At 35.8% G+C, this 21,344-nt stretch overlaps 1 pseudogene; it reads left to right on the top strand.

Annotated features, from left to right (window-relative positions):
• Positions 1-2,432: 2,432 nt before the first annotated feature.
• On the top strand, positions 2,433-14,949 carry LOC114687989 (annotated as a pseudogene).
• The last annotated feature ends 6,395 nt before the right edge of the window (positions 14,950-21,344 follow it).

Below are 21,344 nucleotides of genomic sequence, written 5' to 3'. Positions count from 1 at the left end.
CTTTTGAATATGAATTCTTCTTTTTGTTCTAGAACTTTCAGGTGTGCCTTTATATTACTAGCATGAGATCATTCTAAATTTTTGATGAGTATTTAATGAATGATATGAACTTCTCTCAAAACTGCCTTCATTGTTTCACAAAGTTTTGAGTGGGTTATGTTTTCATTTTCATTCAATTCTACGAAGTTATTGATTTATTTCCAAATATTTTTCTAACCCAGTTCTCATTAAGTAGATAGTTGTTCAGTTTCCATGAGTTTTGAAGATTCATCTTGTTTCTGTTGTCGATATCCACCTTTAATTGATGGTGGTCAGATATGATTTAGGGCATTATTTCAATTGTCTTGTGTATGTTGAGACTTTATATCTGAGTAGGTGGTCAATTTTGTAGAAACCTATGTGTGCTATAGGAGATAAGATGCATTCTTTTCTGTTCAAGTACAATGTTCCATAAATATCTACTAGGTACACATAATTTATGATGTCATTTGGCATCAGTGTTTCTCTACTTAACATTATTTGGATCATCTGCCAGTTGGCAAGAGTAGGTATGTTATTGAAGTCATCAACTATCATTGTGGTAGTGTCAATATATGATATTAGCTATTGTACTGCTTCTCTTATGGATTTGGTTGCCCTTGTGGTTGGTGTAATAATGTGTAGAATACTAATGACTTTATTGTAGCTTTTTCCCTTGATGAATATGTAGTCCCCTTATCCATTGTTTTTGGTTAGTTTTTGTTTGAACTCTATTTTGTCACATTTTAAAATGGTTATACCAACTTGATTCTTTGATACATTTTCTTGTAATGACTTTTTTCATCCTTGTACTCTAAGGTGGACTTCTGTCTTTAATAAGTGTATTTCTTGGACAGAAAATAAAGATACAGCAAGTTTCCTAATATAATATGATAGTCTGTGTCTTTCTTTGGGGGAATTAAGACAATTGATATTGAGAATTACCAATGAGCAATATTTGTTGATTCTCATTGTTGTGTTTTGTGGTGTGGGAATTCCCCCTACTTCTGCCCAATTTTGAATTGATTTTCTGAGATTATTTATGCCTTGTGTTTTATTGCATGTGGTTAACCTCTTAATATTGAAATTTTCCTTCTAGTTCCATCTCTAGATCTATATTTGTAGAAAGATACTGTAGATAGATAAATCTGGTTTAATTATTCAATGTTATCTTTCTCCATTTTTTGTGATTGAAACTTTTGCTGAGTATAGTAATCTTGGTTGGCATCTCTGATTTTCTACAGGTTGTAGGATATCTGTCTATACCTTTCTGGTTTTCAATGTTTCCATTGTAATATCAGGTGGTATTCTAGTGAGTATACTTTTATATGATGATTGTTTTTCCCTTGCAGCTTTTAATATTCTTTCTTTGGTCTGTAAAATCAGTGTTTTGATCACTATGTTTCCTCAAGAATTCCTTTTCTGATCCAGTTTGTTTGGTGTCTGTATTTTCTGTGTACTTTTAATAGGCACATACTTCTTTAGGTTAGGGATATTTCTCCTCTGATTTTATTAAAAAATATGTTCAATGTTTTTTAACTAAGCTTTTTCTTTTCCTATTGTTCATTTATTTGGTCTTCTCATCTTGTTCCACATTTCCTCGATGTTTTGTCTCTGAATTTTTTTTACTGAGGCATCTATGTCTCTTGTATTATCTTCAATGACTGAGATTCTCTATTACTTTTCATGTACCTTGTTGTGAGGCTTACCTCTGAGGTTTACATTTCATTTTCAAAAAATCATTTCTGTTGCACCTCTGTTTAAATTTTCTTTAGTTACTCTATTTTTATTTCTTATTGTTTTCATTACTTCATTCCACTGGTTGCTTGTGTTTTCACAGCCTTATGAAGGGATTCATTTATATAGTTTTTGTGATCTTTAAGCATACTCATAATACCTGATTTGAAGTCTGTGTCTTGTGCTTTAACACTATTGCATTTGTATTGAGCTACTCTACGAGATCTTCTGGGTTCTGGTACAGGAATATTTTCTTTGCTGTCAATGGCTGTATTTTTGTGCTGGCATCTTGGCCTCTGGGTTTTGAAATGATGATGATAGTATTTGTTGATATCTGGTATTGTCTTCCTTAAGCATGTATTTCTATGCTTGAATTTTCTTGGAGTCTCAGGATCTTAGCAACTATTGGTAGCTGTGTATTGACTGAAGGAGTGCTTCTGACTCCCTCCCTGGTTTGCTCACTGTTGTTCCTGGCTTGGTCGTGTTTCTAGGTATTTGTAGCAGGCCCAAAGAATGGGGATTGGCTAGAATTTGGGGCCTGGAAATGTTCACAGGAAGAAGGAATGATGGGTCCACCATCAGGTTGGGTGGTATCCCCAGGTAGTGGAGTCAGAGAGGAAGGACAAGCTCATTTAAGCAGTTGGCTACATGCCTGTAGATGAGACAGGGGATTGAAAATGGGGGAAATGAACAATAGTGAAGATTGTGTACCTGATTCCGAGGCCAGATTGACCAGCAACTTCCCAGGTAGGGAATCTTACATTAATTTTCAAGATGTATAAATTTAATAAACTTTAATTCTTCCTTTTCATAGTGTAAACATGTTTCTCATTATTTGTCTCATAATTTTATGCAATGTATTTGATGAAAGGAAAACAAACAGATCATGATTAAAATCTATTAATATGCCGGCCGGTGGTGGCACACGCCTTTAATCCCAGCACTCGGGAGGCAGAGGCAGGCGGATCTTTCTGAGTTCGAGGCCATCCTGGGCTACCAAGTGAGTTCCAGGAAAGGCGCAAAGCTACACAGAGAAACCCTGTCTCGAAAAACAAAAAAAAAAAAAAAAAAAAAAAAAAAATCTATTAATATGTGACATTCATTTTTTCTTGTAATTCCAAATCGTCACAACCATGTCTGAACTAATGTTCCTAGTATTTTTAGGGCTCCACTTACTTGCATTATGTAATAATATGACTTTTTACTATCTGGGTTAATCTTGTTACAACTCTCTAAACTATTTGATGAGAAGAGTTTAGAGTCTTCACTTAAAGATGAACTTCTTTCATTTCATGGGAAACCTATTTAATGCTGAAAATGTCCTCAGAGATAACTCCTATTTCATAAAGTTAAACACCAGATTCCAGAAAATATAGCACACCAGTTAATCATCTTGTGTGTGAAAACTGACCAACTGCTCTACTGGAATATCTGTCAAGTCATAGATGTGATTATTCTTTTCCAGCACCACAAGCTTCTCCATATTGATTCAGAAAGCTCTCATTTCTTGTCATCCCTGCCAGGAATAGACCATCCATTTTAGTTCAAACTTTACCTCACTTGATAACAGATCATGCATGGAGTAGAATGAGGAGAAGTATGTGGTAATGTTACACCCAACACAGGGTTCCTTATACATTTTCTTTCATGACTACTTCTCACTCATTAATGTTAATTGACCCTCATCATCTATGAAAACCTGAGATTTGGGAACACTGCACTGACTTAAATAGATATTGTAGACCACAGTTCATTAACATCACTATACATCTATAAGAAAATGTTTGCAGAGTTACGTTATTGCACAATAAGACTGCTATTTATAAATGAACAAAATTGTGACCTTTATATTGCTTCATAAGACATTTTGCTCTAAAATATTTACCTTAAAGGAGTTAACATGTCTAGATTCTTGTGTTCAGGGAACAATCAAAGACAAAAATAGTGCTACTTTACATTCAATAGGCTTACTAAATATGTGAAGATCTGTATTTTATATCTAATCCATCAATATTTCTATCTCAGTGAAAGAAAGATAATACATAATCTCTAGTGACAGAAAGAATTGCTTTATCAGAGGCCTAATGTGATCATCTCCATGACATGGGGCTTTAGCAAGTTCATATGTTTGATGTGTCATTTTCTAATAAATTTATTTATTTATTTTTCTTAGGAGAAATAAAAAGCCCTACTGATACAATTAAAAGATCTGTAATATCTGGCCTGTCCATTGTGACTCTGTTGTACTTACTGACTAATATATCATACGTGGCAGTTCTGACACCACAGGAAATCATCTCTTCAGGTATGATGAAGTAAAATTAAATTGGATAGATATCTGTCTCTGATAAGAAATAAAGACTGAAGGTTTTATATACCTAAATGTATTTAGTATGCATACAGTGCTATAAAAAATGTTTATTTTTGGGATATTCAATGAATCTAATGAAAACAAAATAACCTAAATCATCTATTATATGATAACAACTAAATTATAGATCCAGAAGGCCATGTACTAAGAAAAACTAAAATAAAGGACAAAGACATACGAGTAGGAAAAGAGTAAAAAAGAATGTCAAGATACCTAAACAATCAGGACAAGAACACGAAGAATAAACACTATACTTAGATGCTTCATCCTTCAAAATACACATTTATCTTTACAATGAAAGAGGCTGTCATAGGTAACATCTCTTTACATTCTTAGATGTGAAACCCTCTGCCAAGATTTTCATTAAGGCTGTCATTTGTATCCATCAGAAGTGAATCAAAAATTGAGTCACAGTCAGTTCTCAGCCATATTTTGCACATTGTAATAGTCTGTTCTTTTCTAGGATATTGCTAGTTATTTGTAAATGTGAGCACTAATTTTCATGATTGACTCTTCTACATATACCCATTAGAATGTCACTAGGAATAAGTGTGGCCCTATCATCACTCATTCATTACTTTCTGGGATTTATATATGTAGACTGTCAAATTGTTAAAAACACATGAAAACTTTTCTTCAGAGACACGTGCTTATTCTGGTTGGAACCAGAGCTTCAACTTTCTCTTCCTCCAGATGAGATTACTGGGAAAATTTCAATTCCAGGCCTGGGCAGCATTGATTTTAAATACTATGATAAAAAAGAGAGGGGCACAAATAGTCTTTCCTTAGGATATTTTCAGTCTTATAAAATGACATAGTAGTATAATCAAGGTTTGCCAATGTCAAAAAGGATATTGGACAGGAGCACTTCTAAGTATATCTGCAACACAGGACCATTAAAGGGAAGATGTGAGGGAGGTGTCACATCATACAAATTGCACAAATTATGCAACACCATACTGGCTGAATTTTAGGCCATTTTTACTGGGAAAATGTATAATGCAGTGCCAAGTCTCCGCAGCTCGTATGGCTTTTTTCTGTCTTATTAGCTGACAAAAAGGTTGGGGGTGATAAACTCATGAGATAGACAGTTTAACAATCAAGAAAGCAAGAACTGTTATTCCTGGCACTGAGCAGCCTTGCAGCTCTCAAACATCCACTTCTAATGTGCTTTAATGGACAAATCAATCACAAGGCACAACAGATTAGAAGAGTAAGAGAATCCCTCTCTTAGAAAAAAATGGCCAAGTCCTATTACAATATGCATAGATACAGAAACATTTGCAGAGTGCTGTTCTATTTGCTCTCTAGCAAAAATGACTTTGGCATTTTGGATTTTCATAGATTCTATTGCTGTCACATGGATGGACAGAGTCTTCCCTTCTGCACAATGGGTACTTTCTTTGGGGATCTCAACTTCACTGGTGACCAGCGGTTCTTCTGGAATACTTTCAGCATCAAGAACATTTTACTGTGCAAGTCAAAATGGACAATTACCTGTCATCTACTCAATGCTTAATGATCATCACTCTCCAGTTGTAGCAGTCATCCTGATTACCATTTTATCTTCTATTGCAATAATAGCTTCAGAATTAATCTTTTTAGTGAAATATGTGGCGTTAGGAGCATCGTGTGTAAATTTGCTGAATATGATAGGGTTGCTTAAACTAAGGTACCAGAAGCCTGATCTAACAAGACCTTATAAGGTAAGTTAATATGTAAATACTAATATTGAATATGCAGTCTGTTTGTGGTTAAACCTTTCTCGGTAGCTGTGAGATTCTCCTAACCAGTTTTCAACCCATTGTATGAGGTAGTAGCTCTATGTCTTCCAACCAAGCTTTTGTGATATGTGCTATTTGAAGCTTCATTTTTATTGTGTGAATGCAGATAGCTGATACACTGCAGGAAAGACAGATATCATCGTTATCTTCCAGGAAGCAAATAATAATACTCAAGAGAAAACTATAGTCCCCATGCTCAAATGAACAAGCTCACATAATAATTTCACAAAGTAGAAGAAGCTTCCTCTTTTTGCTTATTTCCTTATCTGATATTTTATTTAATTTATGATTTTTAGCAAAGACTTATCATGGACAATTTTCATTCATATTATCTCTATAATATGTAAGTCACACATTTATATAACATAAATCCAGGGGTGTCACATCATCTTTGCTTTCCTTCTCAATATTCCTATGAATTTCATCAAAATTTAAGCTGTATCATGGTTGCAGAGATTATGCAAAATGATAAAAAAAACTTCTGTATTTTATGACAGTGACCATAATAAATACATGAGTATTGTTAGTAAGTTCCACAATAACAAATTTTCTCCTATGTACTCCTATATAATTCATCTTGGGATTCTTATAAATAGTTGAATACTGACCATATTTTGAGAAGTGTCATACTGTACTATATTTTATAATCTGCTCTCTTATAATTGCTTCCTCTTCAAGTACATCCTACATGAGTAAAAGTGAATGATACATTGGATACATTGTAGTATCCCTGCTATATTTCAAATAAACATTTGGATAAGTAAGAGAAATTGGGATAAATATATTTTTAAACCTTGCTTTATCCCGGGGGCATAAAAAGAAATCATCATTAGTCAAAAATAATGAATAAATTTCATTTGTTGAGCACATTCTAGTGGACATGAATCTCATATAGACTTTACTAGAGTCATATCAGATATCATTTTAACAACAAAAAATCTGATGAACATATCAATAATGTTATCAGTTATGCACTTACACAATGCCTCTCAGATTCCTGTTTATTAACTTTCATTATCTTTCCTGAGCATTGATCACAGTACATGGCAAATAGGAGTTGTAGGTGGAGTCTTGCTCCCTCTACCACCTGCTCCCAAATAACCAATTCTGTTACTTAATATAAATGATAAATGCTCAGCCAACAGTTCAGGCTTTTTGCTAGATAATTCTTACACTTAAATTAATCCATATTTCTTATTTATGCTTTGGCACATGGCTTGGTACCTTTTCTTATTATGGTATGCCCATCTTCCTTCTCTGAATCTCTTTGTGACACTCCTGACTCCACCCTTCTTCATCCCAGCATCTTTAGTTTGGTCACTCCACCTATATTTCCTGGCTGGCAACTGTCCAATCAGTGTTTATTAAGCAAATTCAACTGACAAATCTTTCCAGTTTACAAGAGGATTATCCCACAAAATTTCCTTTTTGTCTAATTAAAAAGTTTTAATTTTAACAGTATAATTATATACAACAAATCAGTTATTAAGAATTATATTTACACTATCCAGTCTATTTGTATTTGGAAAAATTAAAGACAATACTTCATTATCTATCCTATGTTGGTGAGTCCACAGATTTTACGTAAACCACTTTATATCCTAACTTGCATTATCCTTTCAGGATTATCAAAATTATCCTTTTATGTCTTTAAGGCTTATACACTTTATTACTCTTGTAAGTTTCTTTTGGGAATTTGGTAGCAAGGAAAAGTATAACTATAACTATCTAGACTTTGACTCCATCAGAGACCTGAGAAGGATATGATATTACCTGAGTAAACAGGAAGTGCAGAGCAAAAACTTCCAAAACAAAGAAATGACAGAAACAGTCACCTGAATGGACAGTCATCCAAGGTTCCTCTGCAGTGTTGGAGATTCCATCTTTAACCTGCAGGACTAGAACATCTCACAGATGAACTGTGAAGCAGGATTTTTGAATAACTGCCATGCTTTGTCTTGGCAAAGATTGGCTATCACTTTCCTTTGTGTCTGGCTTGTCCAATATGGACAACATACTGTCAGCAGTTCATGCCTGGGAAGCTTCTTGCCCAGTGGATAACTTTCACTACAAAGAAACTAAACTCTATATGGAGTTTCTTTGATGCCCATCATCAACTCTGAAGCACATTGGTACTTTCGGGAGCATACATTTCTCATTTTCATAAAAAACTTTGTTATTAAGACATCTTAAATGCCATATTTGAAGACCTCTGTTGTATTTGAAGACCATCTGTCTATCTAAAATATATCTCCATATGATTTTGAAAACATACCCAATGTGACTATAGACTATTATAGATGACTATTAATCTCTATTTTGTTATAATTACATTTTTAAATGAGCTGTATAAACATAATACTCCAAACAAGAGTAGAAATATACATAAAGTATAACAGAAATAACTTTAATTTCTATCAATAAACCAAATCTATACTAATTTAAACATTTAAGTTTGACAGTTGTTCTTGTATATTAAAGTAGATTCAGTAATCCAACTTTTATCTCACCATTTCTATATTATAACCCCTTTTATTCATGCAGAAAGAGATCTTCGAATTTAATTCTTTTTCTAGCTTTTATCCTGACTATGACCAATCACAACTTGTAACCAATCCACCTTAAATGCCAAAAAAATTTAGAGCTAATCTTTTAGGAATGTGGGCATTATTTATTTTAGACTGCTTCATGTTGTTTGGTGGTACTAGTATTTTTAAGGAATCTTGACAAAATGAGATAATAATGAAGTCTTGTCTGCAAAGGTCTGTGAGGGTGGACCTACTCAACCAGCAGCCTTAAAGTTGTTTTGGATGCAGACTTTTGAGGAGACTATAACAGAGGCATTTTGAAATGCTAGATAACCTAGGCCATCCATTTTCATTGGTGTCTCATCCTCTTATTCTGAATATACATAAAATTTAAAGGTAACATACATATCTACATTATTACAAGTATACACTGTATATTGTATACAAGTCAGCCAAAGAATCTAGACTCTCTGTGTAATTCAACTCTTAATGTAGCATATTTTAGTTTTTATTATTCTATTCCTTTTTAAAGTACTTTCTGAACCCTTTTTCTTTTTCTTCAAAGCTTACATATATTGTCAAACACACTCTAACCTGTTTATAGGATTTTTTGGTCTGCATCTATCTTTACTGCATATCTGTATTTTTTTCTCACATGAGACAAATCTTAAATTGCTCTTAGTTCCCAGGATTTTCCAGTTTAGCACATGGCAGTAGCACATGGTGTTTAGGGGCGAGTCTTAGGAGAGAATTTTCTATACTGCAGCTAGTGTGAGAGACCGAATGAACCTGCCACAGAGCTTAGCTCATGGGCAGGGTGAGAGACTGCAGAATCCCACCTTGCAGTGTAGTTCATGGTGAGCTGGCAGCTTTAAGGAGATGCAGCTCTGTACTGTGACTGGCATGAGAGACATGAGACTAGGAACAGCGCTTGGCTCCATTTCTGTGTCTAGAACCCCCTGTTAAGCGTTTTAGGTTTTATGTAGATCTATGCCCCGTTTTGGTTGCTATTTGTAGATGTAATTTTTCTGTCCTGACTGTCTGGTCCCAAATAACCAACTCTGAGACTTAATATAAATAATACATATTCAGTCAATAGCTCAGGCTTGTTGATAGCTAACACTTTAACTAAATTAACTCATATTTCTTATCTATGTTTTGCCATGTGGCTTGGTATTTTTCTTAGTATGGCATCATGGTCATCTTAACTTCTATCCATCTTTTGATGACTCTACTGAATCCATTCTTCTTCCTCCAAGCATCCTTAGTTTGGTTGATCTGCCTATAATTCTTGCCTAGAACTGGCCAATCAGAATTTAATTAATATAGTTCTGGTGAAAAATCTTTATAGTGTACAAGAGGATTACTCAACAGCAAGGAGTATTTCAGTGTGGTGTATGTCCAAAATAGAAACATTATTAATCTGAAATTGTGAAATCACTGAAAGACTGGGTATTTGTGTAGCATAGTGCAAAGAATCAGCACAGCAGATGTTAAATAGAGCAATGTTTAGACCTATATTTAAGGACCTATTTGTTATCAGATATTATAAAATGGACACATAGAAAACACTTCTAGTGAAGAAAACACTGAGTCTTCTATATAATGGAATGTTGTATAAAACTGATTAACAATCTGAAAAGACACAGAATCTAATTATGTTCATTTGATGTAAGAATACATTTAGCAGAACCATTTCCAAAATGACAAAAAAACTAGACTTAGAAACATAGTTCTGGAAAAGCAAACAGAAAAAGAAATTGAGATGGTACCTTCTTAAGAGACGGGCAAGAGAAGTCACTATTGACACAGAGAATTGAAGATAAAAAGAATCAAGTTCCCTAGTACGTTCTAGGACCAATCCCTGGTAAAAGACCTACAACATGAAAAGTAGGTATTTGGTAATGGAATGCTTGCTCTATTACCATTTCAAATATCATGTAAAAATACTGTTCTTTTATATATGAGAAGAAAAGTGAGAAGAAAACAAGAATTGTAGGGGAAATCATTAGATCCATTCTTACAAAATCATGATATGTATAAGAATTTATTTATATGAATTTATAAAAATATAGAAAGCTACAAAACATTTTTCTGAGAAATACATACACAATAATTCTTAATAAAGTGTTTCCAATATGAATTAGAGACCACGCAAGGAGAATCAGATACAATAGGAAATTTTGGTTTAGTTAAAGAAATAAAAAGATAATTGAACATATTTAAATCAATAAATATAATGTTACACATAACTACACTTAAGGTGAGAAATCACATTTATTTTGTTAAAATATGTATTTGTACACATGCATATATTGAAAATAAACAGAAATGGGATCAAAAGGAATGATGAACCCTAAAGAAATAGTTTTTTTTTTCAAAACGGTACACGTCACTTAATTTCTGTGAATAATTAATATATATTTCATTAATAATGAGACAATAATTGAAAATTTTTTTCAAATTTGATTGGAATAAAGCAACAAGATACATCAAGGCAAGTGCTAGATCAAAACTGATTCTTCTTTTTTTTAATGAAACAACACAGTCTACAATTAGAGTATATCTCATCTCCGTTTACTATATTTCTTTCAAATGCTAGCATTTAAGACAATTCCTATGTGGGGCAATCTGTAGTCCTCACTCCCAGCTTATGACACTTTGACAGATATTTTTATTTAGGTATCACTAATCTAAGAGTCTCAGTGAATTTCTTTTATTTTTTCCTTATTAAGAAGTTTTCTACTCACTCTACATACCACCCACAGATACACCTCCTACCTCCTCCTACCTTCAAGGCCTCCCTACCTAGCCACCCCACATCCCCACATCCCCCAAATCAAGGTTTCCCATGAGGAGTCAGCAGAGTCTGGCATACTAAGCCTAGGCAGGTCCAAGCCCCTCCCCACTGCACCAATGCTGCACAAGGCATCATACCACAGGCAATGGGCTCCAAAAAGCCTGCCCATGCACCAGGGACAGATCCCGATCCCCCTGCCTGGGTGCCCCCAAAACAGTTCGAACCAAGCAACTGTCTTCCTTATCCAGAGGGCATAGTCCAGTCCAAAGGGGGCTCGACAGCTACTAGTCAACAGTTCATAGGCTTCCACTAGTGTGGCCGGTCATCTCTACACATCTTCCCATCATGATCTCAAAGTCCCCCACTCCGAGAATCCCTCCTCTCTCTCATCCATTGGATTCAGCCTGTCGCCTGGATCTCTGCATCTGCCTCCATCAGTCACTAGACAAAGGCTCTATGATGACAACTAGGTTATTCACTAGACTGGTCACCAGAGTAGACCAGTCCAAGCACCCTCTGGACCACTACCAGCACTCCAAGGTGGGGTCATCCTTGTGGATACCTGAGAGCATCCCCAGCACCCTGCCTCTTCCCAAGATGCCCTGCCCATGATGTCCTCATCTATCATGGCATTTCGCTCCCTCCCCTCCCACTCTGTTCCTGCTCCAGGTCGACCCTCCCATTTCCCTATGTTCTCATGCTGCACGCCTTGGCCTCTGCCACCCCTCCACTCCCAGTCCACTCATGTAGATCTCCTCCACTTCTTATTAGATGGGCCATCCATGTGTCCCTCCTAGAGTTTTACCCTGCTAGCTAGCCTTTCTGGAGCTGTGAATTGGAGTCTGGCCATCCCTTCCCTTACCTCACATCTAATATCCACTTATGAGTGAGAACATACCATGTTTTGTCCTTCTGAGTCTGGGTTACCTCACTCAGGATGATATTTTCTAGTTCCATCCATTTGCCTGCAAACCTCATGATGTCATTGTTTTTCTCTGCTGAGTAGTACTCCATTGTTTATATATACCACAATTTCTTTATCAGTTTTGCAGTTGAGGGGCATCTAGGTTGTTTCCAGGTTCTGACTATTGCAAATAATCCTGATGTGAATATAGATGAGCATGTGTCCTTATGGTAAGATTGAAGATACCTAGGGTTTAAGACCAAGAGTGGTATTGCTGGGTCTTGAGGAAGACTTATTCTCAATTTTCTGAGAAACTGCCATACTGATTGCCAAAGTGACTGTTCAAGTTTGCACTCCCACCAACAGTGGAGGAGTGTTCTGCTTGCTCCACATCCTCTCCAACATAAGCTGTCTTCAGTGTTTTTGATCTGAGCCATTCTGACAGGGGTAAGATGTTATCTCAGAGTTGTTTATATTTACATTTTCCTGATGACTAAGGATGTTGAGCAATTCCTTAAATGCCTTTCAGTCATTTGAGACTCTTCTGTTGAGAATTCTCTGTTAAGCTCTGTAGCCCATTTTTTAATTAAATTTTTCAATATTTTGAAGTCTAGCTTTTTAAGTTCTTTATATATTTTGGAGATCAGCCCTTATCAGATGTGGGGTTGGTGAAGATATTTTCCCATTCTGTAGGCTGCTGTTTTGTCTTATAGATGGTGTCCTTTGCTCTACAAAAGCTTTTAAGTTTCAGGAAGTCTCATTTATTAATTGTTGTTCTCACTGTTGGTGCTACTGGTCTTATATTTAGGAAGTGATCTCCTGTGCTGATGCGTTCAAGACTACTTCCTGCTTTCCCTTCTGTCAAGTTCAGTATAACTAGATTTATGTTGAGGTCTTATTTTCACTTGGACTTGAGTTTTCTGCATGGTGACAGATATGGATCTATTTGAAATCTTCTGCATGTTGACATCCAGTTATGCTAGCACCATTTGTTGAATATGCTTTCTTTTTTCCATGGTACAGTTTTGGCTTTTTTGTCCAACATCATATGTTCACAAGTATGTGGATTAATGTCAGGGTCTTCAATTCAATTCCATTGGTTTTTATGTGTTGGTTTTTATGCCAGTACCAAGCAGTTTATCAGCTGTAGGAGGTCTCTGGTCGATTGTTTGGGGTCAATAATGTAAACTATTATATCGTCTGCAAAAATGAAACTTTGACTTCTTCTTTTCCAATTTGTGTCCCCTTGATGTCCTTTTGTTCAAAAGACAGAGATTAATGAGAACAAGGAGAGATAATCAGACATTTATTTTGAAGCCAAAGTGGAAATAATTTTGTGGAAGAAAGGAGATAAGCTAGAAGGAAAAAGGAATTTGAAAGGATGAATAAGAACATAATAGATTTATTTATGGCTATAAAAATTTCAGAAATAAACACTTATTACATATATAAATACATCACTACAGTATGCCAACTAAAAATTAATAAAAAAAGTAAGATAATAAGGAAGGGGGAAGTTTGCCTATGAGTAAATATGTAGTAGTTTTCCTAATTCAGATAAAAGATCATTGGAAGGACGAATAGTAGAATGATGCTGCTATTTCAATTTTTGGCAATTCTACAAGGGAACCCTTTCCTCTATTGTTTGAAAATAAAGAGCTGGCTTTAGTGAAGAATGACTCAGCGGGGTGAATAAAGTAATAATTCAAGTACACTGTATGTAAATATGTAAGTTTACAATAACATTTTTGTTGCATGATTTCTAATTGGTCTTTTGATGAGAAACCCAGAGCCAGATATTGGGGTGAATACAGAAAGATGGAGAGACAAAGGAACAAGCCATTGCCATATCTCACCTGTCAGCTCCACAAATCCTTTGTTTAAATGCCTCTGAGTCCTGAGCCAAAAAACCTCTCTAGACAAAAGGTCTCTAGCCATGTTCCTGCCTCCTCATGAATTAAATACCTTTCTCTGCCCAGCCATATCACTTCCTATCTCAACCTCACTAGTGCTGGGATAAAAAGCTGTGTGCCTCCCAAGTATTGATAGCAAAGGATGATATCTCAATTGCTGGGATTAAAGGTGTGTACCACCACTGCCTGACTCTGTTTCTCTCCTAGACTGAATCAATCTCATGTAGACTAGGGGGGCTTTGAACTCACAGAGATCCAGATGTATCTCTGCCTCCCAAGTGCTAGGATTAAAGGTGTATGCTTCCATTGCCTGGCCTCTATGTTTAATCTAGTGGCTTGTTCTGTTCTCTGATCTTCAGGCAAATTTTATTAGGGTACAACAAAATTCACAACATATTTTTATGATATATGATATGCAATAAATTAATTTTTGACTAGCTAATACCAGGACTACCTACTCTAAAACTTTTGAAGATATGTATGCACTCACTTCCTATTGGTTCTGTAACAAATATAATGTTCTTTTGTCATAGGAATTTAGCATGCCATCAATAAGCTTAAATTTTTTTCTCCTTTCAGGTGTGGCTTCCACTTATATTTGGATCTATAGCTTCATCAGTTTTTCTTGTTTTCATGCCAGTGATTCAATCTCCTAATATTGAACATGTCTATCAGGTTGTTTTTCTTTTCTGTGGATTTCTGTGTTACTGGCTTCAAGCTCACCTTAATGGACATGCTGTTTGTTTTGACAAAATCACTTGTTACTGGCAATTGCTTTTCAATGTCTCGCCATCTGAGGACCAAGATAAATTAATTCCTTCCTAAAATCCTGTTGGAAGGAGAAGGCTATTTGAAACTAAGCATAACCTAATTTTATTACAATTTTACTTTTAGGTGTATATGTTGTTAAACACAATCCTTGCTTATATCATGTCCACCCCAAACAATATTACACAATTTCAATTTCACCTTCTAAACATCTTTATTCTGTGAATAATGAGTAGAAATAACATTAAAGTCTCTAAATACACAATAACTAAAAGAATATGGAAACTTCTTTTATCACTAAGAGATATATAAGTGTTCACAGCATTTCAGCATGTTGGCAAGTGTACTTTGCACACACACACAACAAATCATAGCATTTATAAGTAGATTTGTCTTTAGTCATATTTATCATATTTTCACTAAGAGGGAAAGTTTGTGTAAAGTGCTGTCTAAGGAAAGGAATCAGTGTACTATAACCAAAGAGCCACATTCAGTGATTCCTCTCTGCTGCTCTCTCTGTACATTGACATACTTCAACAATGGTGACAGAGACCACGCAACCTTTATAGCCAAAAATATGTCCTTATTGATTCTTCAGAAATTATTACCCAATCCAATCTATATAGCTAATTTTAAAAGGTTGATGATCCCCAGAATTTTGAATGACTAAGGTTTTACTGGGTATTTTAGAAAGTAATAATTTATGCCCTATTGTAATTTGCTAGGCATTACATAGGCACATTTAGAAGAGTGATGGGGAGTATGGCAACATACAACAATGGATGAGATGACATAGCGTCTTGTAAATTCATTACAAGGAAAGAAAACTGGGTTTCTGTCCTATGCAATATATTTAATGTATAAAGTAAGACATATGAGAAAGAATTGTGAATTTCTCAACTTTGATCAGGACACACACACACACACACACACACACACACACATATTTGACATAACTCTGTAACCCATAAATACTGTCATTGATTCATTAATCAAAAAATTTAAAAAATGTTTCAGATGGAAATGCTGACTACCCTGATTATAACATTAAATACCATTATTCATCAAATTATAACATTCCATAAAATTTAAATAATTTAAAATTTTACAAATATATATTACACCAGTATGTCCTATTTTCTTTCTAATAGCAATATTTTGAGATTCATTGTTACATCTACATGCATATTTCTTTATAATTTTTCTATTGTCCCCACCATGCCCCATCTCTCCCATCCCTCCTTCTTTCAAGTTTCTACCATCCTACAAAGTAATTCTCACTTCTGTCTTCATGACAGTTACACTTTATTACCCACTATTTTCCCTTTCACCTTATATTAGACCTCTTTAATCACTCTCATGATTTTCTCTCTTCTTTGATGTCCTACATACACCATACACACACACACACACACACACACACACGTGTATATATATATATATATATATATATATATATATATATATATATAATCTAGGTTTCATATGTGATATAAAATATCATATTTTTCTGTGTTGGTCAACTTTTTGTCATTTAATATATTGACACCAAGTTTCATGAATTTTATCTAAACTGTCATGATTTGAAACGTTTTTAAAACTGAATAAAATTATAATGTGTATATCTACTACATTTTCTTTATCCATTTGCCTTTTTGTGGATGTCAGATTAATTCCTTATTTGAGGTTTTTGAGAGTGTAGTAATAAACATGTATATGCACATATGTGTGTAGTATGTGGCTTAGATTCTTTGGGTCTATAACCAGGAGTTACAAACACAGAACACATGGTTCTTCTAGGCTTTGTGAAAGTTCCATAATGATTTCTATAATGGTCACACAAATGTATAGTCCTATCAGTGGTGTATTTCTTCTTCACCTACATCAGTACCAGAATTTGTTGTTTGTTTTCATAAAGATGGGTTTTTGTTCTTCTAACAAGTAATCCCAGAGAAGCTGGGAAGCATCATACTTCCATGATGGCTAACCATGGAAAGACAGATGGTTGTGAGCTATCTCTTTTCTTTTTGATCTAGATTGCAATGTGAGAGAAAATGTGCATCCATGTTATTGATGATACTGGTATATAGTTTTGGGTTTGTTGTTCCTTTTTGTATTATTGTTGTTAATATTTTACCTGATTTAGGTACTTGTCATATTGGCTTTATGCAAGAAAGTGATCCTTTGGGAGTGATCCTTCCTTGCTATTTCTCCTTGAGAGTTGAAGATGTATTGGTTGTAAATCTTTGAAAATATGGCAGAATTCTGATGTGAATTGATCTGGGATTAGCCTCTTTTTAGTTGAAAGTATTTTTTTTTTTGTTATTTGTGGAGGTGCATAAAGGTTTCCTAGTGAGAGATGAGCTTGCATTACCCAGCAGAGCTGCATTAGAGGATAGCTTGACCATGTGCATGGTACTAGGTGAATGGAAGGGTCTACACTTGGCTGAGTGAGGGGGAGGTTTTGCTCCACCCCTTGGCATTCTTATAAATAGCCCTTTAAAAGAAACAGAAGCTGCCAGCGGATAAGGATCCAGCCCATCCTGAGGCTATCCTGAGTTTATATCTGTTTCTCTCCCCTCTATCCTTCTATCTAAATCTCTTATCCCTCTCTCCTCAAGTTGTACCCTGGGGTAAAATGTGGGAGTCTGTGTCCCAGCTGGCCTACTGCATTTGTTATTGTTATTTTGAGACAAGGTTTCTTTGTGTAGCCTGGATGTCCAGGAACTCACTCTGTAGACCAGGCTAGCCTCAGACTCATGGAGATCTGTCTTCCTCTGCCTACTGACTACCAGGATTAAAGGCATACACTATCACAGCCCAGTTAGAAGTATTTTTATTATTGTTTTAACCTCTATTCTTGGTTTAAGTTTGGAAGTTTAGATAGATCAACAAAATCATTCATTTACTATCTTTATCAAACTGTTCTCTTAAAGACTTAGGGATCTATATAAAAAATAAAGGAAACAGACAGTAAGAGTCAGAGGTCATAGATGACTCCAAGATAACTGCATCATCCAGACAGGGCAGGCCTGTTAAGTGTATGAAATCACCAACACTGTGACAGCTCACACAAGACCTGCAGAGGTTCAAAGCAGACAAAATAACAAGATGGAGAAGGAAACAGGATAGAAAAGTCCTATCACTAGGCAAGAAGTTTTTTGCAATTGATATCTGCTGGGAAAGAGAAAATAAGCTTTCTCCAGTAGAATGTTACAGGGTATACAAAGGACATTCTAGGGCACAGCACATTCCTACAAATAATTGGCCAATATCAAATGCAGTTTTTGTGCTTTGTGTTTTCATTTATTTTGTTTTTGTTTTTGCTTTGAGAAAGAAAGAAAAAACATACACTAGGTTGGTAGGGAAGTGAAGATGATCGGAGAGAAGATGGCTCAGAAAAGAATATGAAAAAATACATTTTTTAAAAAAAATGTAAAACCAATCTATAAATGAAGAAACCAGCATGAATATCTCTGTTTAGTTTTCTGACTTGTACAAGTAGTCCAAGTTAAATATATAAGACTATGTAGATGAATTTCTACAGTCTTATTAAATAAAAAACACAGAGCCAGAAATTTGGGTTAAAGCCTGAGAGAAAGATCACAAGAATAGGACAAACCATGAGCTAACCTCACCTCCCAAACTCCACGGCTCCCAAAAGGAGCCTCTTCCTGTATATTGACGTTTTTATGCCTTTCTCTTCCATTCTCTCACTGGCTCCCTCAGGCCAGCTAAATCACTTCCTCTTCCTGCCCAGCTCTGTCACTTCCTGTCTGTCTGGACAGACCTCCAGACCTCTATGGTTGTACTGGGATTTAAGGCGTATGTCACCATGCTTGGCTCTGTTCCCTAGTGTGGCCTTGAACTGACAGAGTTCCAGACAGATCCCTGCCTGACAGGTGATAATATGAAAGGTGTGTGCTAACATGCATGGCTTTTGTTTACTGTAGTGGCTGGCTTTTTCCTCTGATCTCCAGGCAAGCTTTATTTATTAAAACACAAATAAAATATTTCAGCACAAATAAAATATCACCACATATTCCCCTTCTCTAATAAAAAATTAAAAAGGAAGTGATTTATCTGGCCTGAGGGAGCCAGTGAGAGAATAGAAGAGAAAGACAATAAAATAAGTACAATAACTATATACAATATATACAAGCAATAAATACATCAACAATGTCTAGTCCACTTGTGTTTGACAAATTCATTGAAAATATTTCTTATGTATCCTATTTTGGTGAGTCCAAAAGGCACCTAGTTCACTTTCTATCCTATCTTGTATTACCAGCAGAAAACTATCTTCTAATGTCTTTCAAGCTTATACACTTAACACCCTTTAGTGTTTTTCTTTTCTGAATTTATTAACAAGGAAAACTATAACTATAAATATCTAATCCTCAACTCCCTCAGAGAACAAAGAAGGAAATAATATTATCTATTAAAACAGGAAGTGCAAACAAGGGACTTCTAAATAATGATTTATGACAGAAACAGCCAAGTGCCTCGACAATCACATGAGGTTTCTTTGCAACATTGGGGTACCATCTTTGGCCTACAGACTTAGCATATCTGACAGACTCATTTGTGAAGCAGGATGTTCTCAAAGCCTATAGCTCAACCCCACATTCTGTGTGAGTATTTCACGTACCAGACAAACTTGAATTCCACCAGTGTCCTGTCATGATTCAGGGTTTTAAATTTTGGAAATTGCTGGTGGTTTTGGAATTCAGCTTCCCATTCTTCTTGGTTTGTGGGTAGCTTCATCACAGCATCCCATTCTTCTCAGCTTGTGGGTGGCTTCATCTCTTTTATTAAATGCCAGTTTACCATTGAGAGGTAAAGCTCTGTCAGCCTAGTTACTCTTTCAAGAATAACTGTGCCAGCTACTGTTCTGCTGCACACCAGAAGCAATCAGTCCACTGCCTGCTCACCTGTCTTCAAAGAAAGAGGCACTATGCCATTTCCGGGTTGCAAAGCTACCCTTGAAATCACAAGCCAAGATGGAGGAAAGCCTCGTGGTTGCTGTTTAAAGCATGTTTTTCTAAACAATAATTACATGCATATATACTCAGAGTTGCATCCAACTTACATATGCATACATACAGTGTGGTGGTATTCTAATTGTACTGAAATGTGATTTTGATTGTATGTTAATAAATAAAGTTGCCCGGGGGTCAGAGCTATTAGAGCCATAGACAGAGTGTGGCGGTGGTGGTGCACACCTTTAATCCCATAGATCTCTGTGTGTTCAGGGATACAGCCAGCATTGGAGACATACGCCTTTAAGACCTAGATGGCTGTACATACAGACAGTGATGAGGCAGTCACGTGTATGGGTTTACAACCAATGAGAAGACAGAATGACTATAAAACTACTTACACACAGGAAATAGCTCGCTTTCGGGAAACTGGGACACCACAGGAGGAAGGGTGAGATTTTAGCTCTGAGCTCTGACCTCTCAGCTTTCTCTTTTACATTGGTTCTGTGTTTCTTATTTAATAAGACTGTTGGTTACATCTACAATACAGTTAAAGCCTGCTTGCGTTTACACATATAATTATCCAAGTCACAAATGTATCCACATACACATACATATATGTATTCATTTTTAACATAAACACTTTGAAGAATCATCAGCTAATTTTAAAATGGAAACCAACCATAATTAACTTTTAAATTTAATATTTGCAGGTATAAGGAACCACAAAATACATACATCCTCTCTGACCTTCTACCATGTCCCATGTACACTCAGTCTGTTCAGATATTTCTCAGATATTTGCTTCAGACAATTCTGCTTTTCCTTTCCTTTTTAAACATAGAAACTCTTACCAAAGTATTTCTTGTGATTTCCCTCAGTAGTCTAGAATATATTGTAAAGATACACCATTTTAAACAAGAACAGAAATTCATGCATATACCATAACAAAATCACTCTAAATTTTCATCAACATTGTAACAAAATGAAGCATCTGAATTGAGCAGTTTTTTTAACCAATAATAATTTATAACCAACCCTTTAAGGGGATGACAAATATTTATAATCTATTGAATCTGAATGCTACAGCATTATAATACAGCTGATCCCAGCTTAACAACCATAGGCAGTGACACTCCACTCTGTCCTAGGAGCCAATCCTCCCTCAGATTTGGTGGACAGCCACCAGGGGCAGGTCACTGGTGCACCACACATTAGAATGGGTGGGGAAGGCACACAACATAGACAGAATATTGTTATTAACCCCAGATTCTCAAGAACATGAGAGTGGCAGACTGAAATTGACTCCATACTCCAGCTGGACCCTAGACCTGTAGGCCACTCCTGGGCTGTGACCCTGGAGGGGCAGTTCTCCACCAGCCCCCACCTGGTGCAGACATGCTCTGAACTCCTCAAGGCCCACCCTGGCTCCGACCGTTTCTGAACCATAAAGTCTCCTTTCTGAGGATCCTAGAACAGGGGCTGGCCTTGAACATACCAACCAGCTTCAGGCTCTATGGGTGTTTGTCCTAGTGTGAT

The sequence above is a fragment of the Peromyscus leucopus genome, chromosome 2, assembly GCF_004664715.2.
Source record: "Peromyscus leucopus breed LL Stock chromosome 2, UCI_PerLeu_2.1, whole genome shotgun sequence".
Lineage (NCBI taxonomy): Eukaryota > Metazoa > Chordata > Mammalia > Rodentia > Cricetidae > Peromyscus > Peromyscus leucopus.
This window is presented reverse-complemented; position numbering and strand designations above follow the sequence as displayed.